The sequence below is a fragment of the Herpailurus yagouaroundi genome, unplaced genomic scaffold (genome assembly GCF_014898765.1).
Source record: "Herpailurus yagouaroundi ecotype Mexico unplaced genomic scaffold, PumYag 201, whole genome shotgun sequence".
Lineage (NCBI taxonomy): Eukaryota > Metazoa > Chordata > Mammalia > Carnivora > Felidae > Herpailurus > Herpailurus yagouaroundi.
The window spans coordinates 3,670,251-3,678,433 of record NW_024412432.1 but is presented as its reverse complement, the minus strand read 5'-3'; the positions used below and the strand labels follow the sequence as shown (position 1 = coordinate 3,678,433).

At 41.9% G+C, this 8,183-nt stretch overlaps 1 long non-coding RNA gene across 1 annotated transcript; it reads right to left on the bottom strand.

The window, feature by feature from the left end:
- Positions 1–347: 347 nt before the first annotated feature.
- Positions 348–3,789, bottom strand: LOC121014136 (uncharacterized). Its single transcript, XR_005783054.1, has 3 exons — positions 3,655–3,789; positions 3,222–3,518; positions 348–1,064 (listed from the first exon to the last, which is right to left on the bottom strand). It is a non-coding gene; the product is annotated as an uncharacterized LOC121014136 (long non-coding RNA).
- Between the last annotated feature and the right edge of the window lie 4,394 nt (positions 3,790–8,183).

Genomic DNA, 8,183 nt, shown 5'->3' with positions numbered 1-8,183 from the left:
AGGAGGTGGGGCCAATGGAAGGATAGCAGAAATGATCTCACCTTTTGGTTTGGTGAGATAGAGTGTTCAGTGCATACACGCTAATTGCCTGCAAGTATGTCCTACCAGCTGCCTTCCTGGGCACCCAGCTGACCAAGATGAAGAACCCTGGAAAATACCTCTGGTCACAGTCATCTAAAGACAATTCTGCAGGGGTGGCTCAGTCGGTTGAGCCTCTGATTCTTGATTTCAGCTCAGGTCACGATCCCAGAGTCATGGGATGGAGCCCCATGTCGGACTCTGAGCTGAACGAGGAACCTGCTTGAAATTCTTGCTCTCCCTCTCCCTTGCCCCTCTCCCTGGCTCGTGCTCTCTCAAAAATAAAATTAAAAGGAAAAAAGACAACTCTGCAAACAGTTATGCCCAGTGTAGACACTGCAGGTCAATATCTTCCATGTTACAGTAAAAAAATAACAGCCACCTCTCACCCAGACATGCCTTGGATCACATTTTTCTGAAGTTATATAAAGCTTATAAAAACAGGAAATAAAGCATATTGAATACATCGTAGAAAAAAAATGTCCAAAATCGACTAAAATGCAAATGGAGCCTATGAGAAAAGACAGAGGATGCATTTTTTTTTTTTTTTTTTAAGTTCCAAAATTATGCCGGCCAAAAGGCAGGAGAGGAGGAAATGACAGCCCGGGATGGATTGGCAATCAAAGGCAAGGAAAACACAGAACATTCAAAGCATTGTGCACAAGCGTGGAGGGGGAGAAGCGAAATAAGTCTGCATATTAACTTACAGCCGACAACCAGTTAAAATGGGAATTTCATGGCATAAGGCTTATGTCTTACACATGAACAGGAATTGAATCAAACTTCGAGAAGGAATTCCATGGAAGTACTGAGGCAGATTTCACTCCTTCCTTCTTGGGTGTTAAGACGTAAGCCTCGGTGCGATAAAGACAATCAGCTACTCGTTAATAAACTTTGAGTTTTCTTCTGGTAGCTAATGGGAACTTAAGTGCTGTCTGTCGTTTGCACAATGTTCAGTAACTCCTTCTCAAAGATGTTCGCAGATTCTAAAATAAGAACAAATTATGTACATGTGCATAATGTCTGTACAAATAAAATAAGCACACTCATAACTTCTGTGTAGGAATCGTGCCCATTATGGTGTCTGACTCACTAATGTTTGCCAGCGTACGAATTTATCTGTTTCTCTTAAATCATTTGATTTTTTGCATATTTCAAGTCTGCATTGTTAAGAACATCAAGATTCATCCCTGATTACACGTCCTTTGTGAACTGTAAATTTTCCCAAATTGAAATGACTCTTTTTCTCATCGAATGCTTCCCCCAGAGACATTATCTTTACCAGCGATCCGTATTCCTGTGCTTGGCTTTTCTTTGGTCAGAAGTTGCCTATTCTTTTTCCTTGTAACCTTCTTGGGTTTTTTTTATTTTCGGTGCATTCATATTGAACAGCATATGGCTGCATTTTAGTGGTGGTGGTGACCGAGTTTTGCTGTCACTTGGGTTTGGTCTGCCTTCTCTGGGGCTTTCAGCTTTGCTCAGGAGGACAGTGTCCCTGGTCCTCCATACTTAGCAGTGATATCCCCTACCTGTCTGTGCTAACAGCGACTCTCATGGCCCCATCCTGGATCTTCTCGTGACCTGTAGCTACACCACCTCCAGCAGCTCACGTTTAAACACCTGACTGTCTGATCACTACGGCCACTCCTGGTATCAGTCGTCAACCAGTCCTGACCCCCCGCTAGGACCCCAGACCCCTGAACACACCCCTTTGTCACTTCTCACCCTTTCAAACGAGACTCTAGAGACTGTCACTCTCAACTCTGTGCACACATGGCCCCATCCTCTTTTCCTGTCTCTCACCACCAGAGACCCTTGGCAAATACAACCCTGGTTAAAGCCAGCTTTGCTGATCCTCCACCTGCGCCCAAGCATCGAAACTCAGATGAACTTGGAGCATCACCGAAATCACTTTTACCCCTCACAGTGACGTTCTCCCGTGGCTGCTTGGCACCTACATTTTCTGCCGTCTGGTTTCTCTCAAAATATAACCATGTGCTCTCTCACATTCCAGGACCAAAATTTCTGGCTCTCTGGTGATGGAATCTATCCTTGTATCAAAAGAGTTATTTTTTTTTTTTACATTTATTCATTTTTGAGAGACAGAGACAGAGCACAAGCAGGGGAGGGGCAGAGAGAGAGGGAGACACAGAATCTGAAGCAGGCTCCAGGCTCCGAGCTGTCAGCACAGAGCCTGACACGGGGCTCGAACTCACAAACCACGAGATCATGACCTGAGCTGAAGTTGGACGCTCAACCGACTGAGGCGCCCCAAAGGAGTTACTTTTTTGGCAGCTTTTCCTACCACTTTGAGAACTAGAAAGGTAGGAGACAGATATGTTCAGCTCATTGCCTTAACCCGTCTTCTATAAAGTCATATAAAGGTTAGTAACACACTCAGAACAAAACAAATGCTTTTTCATTTCAGTTAAAGAGGATGGAACAGATACTAAGCAGGCAGGCTGGATAGTAAGGGCTAACTGGGGGATGGGCTTCATCCCCTGTGGCCCTTTTGGTGACAGAAGCAAAGAGAAGTCCATCTAGAGAAAGAACCAGCAAGGGCCCTATATCTATTCCCATAAGCCAACATACTGTAATAGCAAAATTATTTTGCCCTCAGGGAAAAGAGAAAAGTAACTAAGCCTCCGAAGAAAAATAGAGCAGAAAAACATATTACCCAGCCACATTAAGAACAGTTTTTTCTTTGAAATGATCAGTCCCTAGAATAAACATTAAATTTAAAAGGTTTTATTATTTTACTTGGTTTCACTACCTTAAAATATATCTGCGAAATAGATCGGCTATATCCTTTATTGCAGGCTTAATGGAATTTTGGCATCGAAAGCCTGATCCATTTTTGGTCCTTACCTTATAAAACTTCATGTCCATCAGATCCCTTAATGGACAGAGAAGGTCATTAAAGCTCCAGGCATTTTGCAGGCTGGCCCTGGAAAGTGGCAAAGCCCATTTTTGAAATTTAGTGATAGCCAGTGTGTTATAAGCCAACCCTAGAGATCTAATTGGATTGAGAACCTCATTTCTGCTGAAGGCCTTTTTGAACCTGCTTTTGTAATTCATGGCTCATGAAGGCAGGCCCCACACTCAATGGACATTTTTAGCAGCAAGGGGGAAAAATGATTCACCATTTTCCAGCCAAAAGAAGGTGGGTCTTCAGAGCAGGGCGGACCTAGTTGGAAGAGTGGATCCTACAGCCCTTAACGTTCATCAAATTGGGCTTTGGTCAGATGAGTCTCCACAGAGAGAAGCAGCCCAAACATTCTTCTCTATCATGACTGTCCTTCAGGTAGCTGGGATAAGGTTGGCCTAATCAGCATGACTGCAGAAATGCCACACGACAGCAGTACAATAAAAAGATCGTTGTGTTTGGGATCAGTTGGTGGCTCCAAGGGTGGCCTTGCAGTGTGTTTCCCAGACAGAGTCTGGAGGAGAAGATTGGGAATCAACACAGCATAACCAGCTTTGGAGTTAGACGTACTGACACCTCCCTACTGCTGCTCATTAGCTGTTGGCCTCAGGCAAGACACCTTGCAGTACAATGGAGATAGTAGCACTTACATGCAAGTTGTTCAGTGAGATTACAATGGAAAGCACATACTAAAGAATGTGCTCAATCAATCCATACTCTTCAGTTGACATTTGACCCATTCCAAAGTCTCCAGTAGCCAACAACTCTGAATGTCTCATTTCTTTTTCCTGTGTGTCAACAAGGTGGCAGGAGTCAGGGACTTGCGCCCAGGAAATGCTAACGAGTTTGGTTTAATTTAACTGTATCCTCAACCCTGATTAAACTCCCATTATTGCTCTCAGGCATAATAGACTGTGCAGCCTCCAGAAAGAGCAGACTGAGCCTAAAGCTTCCAAAACCAGTCAGGAGATGAGAAGTTTGGGCAGAGGGGCTCAGGAACAGAACAATAAATCAAGAGAAGCACTGTCTGGGGCTGAAATGGGGTCTAATAATTAGTGTCCCAGGAACATGGATAAGGACTAGCATCATCCTTGGTGATGGTCATTGCTCTAGCAAATTCCCCATGACCCACTTTAATTCAGACTTTTCAGAACCCTCTAGATGCCCCAAAATTCCTAAAATTATCCCAGAATTAAGGAGTGAAACTTGATCACCCCACTGGCCAGCCAGTCGCCTAAAATGACCAAAGCCGTTTTGTCATCTACTGGTGAGCTGGACACCGTAAACTGTATGGTCTCCTTTGTGCTGTGACTTAGGAGTAAATGGACCAGTCTGAGGGAGGAATTTTTTTCACATTCTGACCTATAATAGCGGACACATGGAACGATCACATTCACCCATTCTGATTTAATGTTTATAATTTTATTATTGTGAAAGCCAAAGATCATTGCTATGAGAGTCATGATAAAATTCGACTAAAGTCAGTTATTTCTTTTTCTAGTTGTGGTCAGCTGAGTTCAGCTTACACTGAAAACTAGAGACTTGATTTCTTGCAGAGCCCCAATCATAGAAGGTTAGACAATTAGTGGAGATATTTAATGTTCCCATAAACCTTTTGCTCCATCACGTAGGTTTGGAATCCAAGTAAAAATGAAAAGGAAAGCCATCCCACAGATTCTTTTCAGTCACTTTATTGGCCCCAACAGTTAGCCAGGAACGCAGGCCAGGTGGACACTCCCCTCATGGGGATTCAGCTATCACTCCATGTGGCTTTCAGAACTGGCTGCAGCCCAGTCATGAGGGCTCAGCTTACAAGCATTAGAATTCACACCTGTTATTCGAATGATCACAAAGCAGATCTCACTCTCACCCACAAAGAGGATGGGGGGATGGGGAAACTGGGTGAAAGGGAATGGGGCATATGGGCTTCCAGTTATGAAGGGAATAAGTCAGGGGGGCACCTACCTGGCTCAGTCAGTACAGCATGTGACTCTCGATCTTGGGGTTGTGAGTTTGATCCCCACACTGGGTGTAGAGAATGCTTAAAAATAAAATCTTTACCAAAATTAAAATAAAATAAAATAAGTCAGGGGAATAAGAGGCACAACATTAGAAATACAGCCAATGATATTATAATAGTATTGTATGGTGGCAGATGGTAGCTACCCTTGGGATGAGCATAGCATCACATATAGAGAAGGTGAATCACTATGTCCTGTTGTATACCTGAAACTAATGTAACATGGTGTCAACTCTATGCAAATAAAAATTAAGACCTAAAGTGACTGATGGATTAAAAAAACAAGACTCATCTATGTGACTACAAGAGACTCACTTCAGACCTAAAGACACAGATCAAGAGTGAAGGAATTAAAAAATATTTCATGCAAATAGAAGCAAAGAAGAAGAAGAAGAAGAAGAAGAAGAAGCAGCAGCAGCAGCTAGGTAAGCAATACTTCTATCAGACAAAGTAGACTTTAAAACAAAGACTGTAGCAAGAGATAAAGAAGATCCCTGCAGAATGCTGGAGGGATCAGCTCAAGAAGGGAGTAGAATAATCGTAAAGCAAACAAAATATAAAGCAAGCAAACCAACAAAAATCAGACTCTTAAATACAGAGAACAAACTGGTGGCTACTAGAAGGGATGTGGGTGTTGGGTGGGCAAAACAGGTGAAGCGAATTACGAGATGCAAACACCTAGCTATAAAAGAAAGAAGTCATGGAGATTAAAAAAAAAAAAAGTACAGCATAAGAGAGACAGTCAACAATATTGTAATAATGCTGGAGGATGACAGATGACAACTTACCATGGTGGGCATCAGATAATGTTTAGAATTATTGAATCACTACATTTCACATCTGAAATGGAAACAAAATATGACATGGCATGGCAATTCTACTTCAATGACACATTTTTTAAAAAGAAAAAAAAAATAATTGTATAGCTCATTAGTGGCCAAATATCAGCTTGAGGACAGAGAGTGCTCTTTGGCAAAGTTCACCCCAACCTGCCTTCAAATAAGGGAAGGTAGAAAAATATCAAGTACTGCATAGAGCTAAATTTAAGGTTATTCAAAGGATGTTAAAATACGCATAACTGTCCATTCGTCTATGAGAAGTAATGACATCAAATAGTGGTTATGGCTTCTTAAGTCTTTACTTTCTAAAACAAAAAATTGGCAATCCTATGTTATATTCTTACACACCCACACCCACACCCACACACCCACACGCAAACACACACACTGACACATACATGCACACACTTCTATTAAAAAAAAAAAACTTGCTGGTCCTTCAAATTCAGAAATGTGGAATATCTGGAGGGAAAAAAAATTGTATGGTGTCCATGTTGGAAACCAGCTGTGGGATCTCAAGCAAACCACTGAGATTCTTTGGTCCTTATTTTCTTCATCCAGAAATTGGGGGTGAATGGGACCAGCGTATCCACCAAAGGTGAACGTGCTCCTGGCTTGGTAACATGCGCAAAGTCAAGCCTTGGAATCTTCTGTGGGTCACACACATGGTAAGTAGTAATTTTTTAGACTTTTTGCTGATGAAAATTAATTAGGTAAAATTTCGATATCCATAGCATTGAGTAAGAATTTTTCACAAGATACAAATGTTGAGGGTTTTCTTTTCTTTTTTCTCATACTGCCTGTGACAAACCCCCACCCCGACCTCACTTTGCTATCGCTAGTCTTCTTTTGTTTCTTATGCCAAAAGTGCAGACATTGGCACCAAAGTTTGTGTGCGGAGGCGCAGCCCTGTCTGCAACCTTTCTGGCTGTCCTGTTCTCTGCCCGAATTTTACTTGGGAGCTGGTGATTAATCGGCCCCCGCAGCAGTGCTTGTAGCGCTGGCCAGTTCTCCCCTACTGCAATCAAGAGCTCATAAATCTAACGAGGTAAAGGACAGAGGGCAGCCAACAAACCCTTTTGGAAAGAGCTGGGAGTGTTGAGGCAAGATCTCTGGGAATATTATGGATGCAATCCTGGCTTCAGCTTTTTGTTGCAATCAACTAGCTAAAGATTCATAATCCACAATTGGCATCTAAACATGTGCTCAGCACATACCTCAGACTTTCAGCTCTTCAGATCCCAGAGCAGGAGTTCCCTGTGAAGCTTAATATCCTTTGAATCTCCAAGGCTTCAGAATCTTGAGACAGAGCCCAGGAAACAAGATGCGCTGGGTTCAAATCCACTTACCACTGGGTTCTGTTGCTTACCAGCCGTGTGACCCTCGGCAGTTTACTTAATTCTATTCAGGGCCAGTTTGCTTATCATGCAAGTGGGGTACAACAATGGTGTGTCTTCAATGAGATGAGGTGAGAGCATCATTCAATGAGATGATGCCAAGAAAGCTCTTAGCACAGTATCGGGCATATGGAATGTATTCAAAACATGTGTTGTTATTGTTATCTCAAGATTTGTCTGTTACAAAAGTTCTCAAATTTTTGGTCTCAGTATCCCTTTATGCTTTAGAAATTATGAAGGACCCCAAAGAACTTTTGCTTATAAATCTTATATCTATAGATATTTACCATATTTCATCTTAAAACTAAAAAAAGAAAAAAAAAGTCTAAAACGCAAAAATTCAGAGCCCACATCCCATTAGCCACAGGGAAATGACATCATCGTGTGTCATCTAGCTTCTGGAAGACTCCACTGTGCGCTCTAAGACAGTGGCAATGGAAAAAGCAAAAAAACAGCTTGAGATGATAGCTTTGACCTTCACAGACCTCACATCACACATTGAAAACCATGGGTGTATTATATTCTTGTCTTTTCAGGCAATAATATACTTTAAAATTCCCCGCACCGTGGGCTGTCCTGCTTGTTTAAATGTCATCAGGTGAAGAAGCCAAGTCTTCTTTTAATAAGCTATTCACAATTGGTGCAAAGAGTTCTCCTTTATATTGCAATCTGCCTAATTAGGACTATCATTTGTCTCATTTCTTATAATTCTCTTCTGAGTAGAAGTGGGCAACATCCAATAATAGTAATTACTACTACTGTATATGGGGCACTGTACCAGGAGTATAAAAACCAAGTTACACGATTTGATATTCACAGTCACTCTACAATGTACCCATTGTTATTCCAACTTTACAATTTTTTTCTAAGGAAACAGACAACTTAAGTAACTTACACAAAATCTTATTAGCAATTGGGGCACT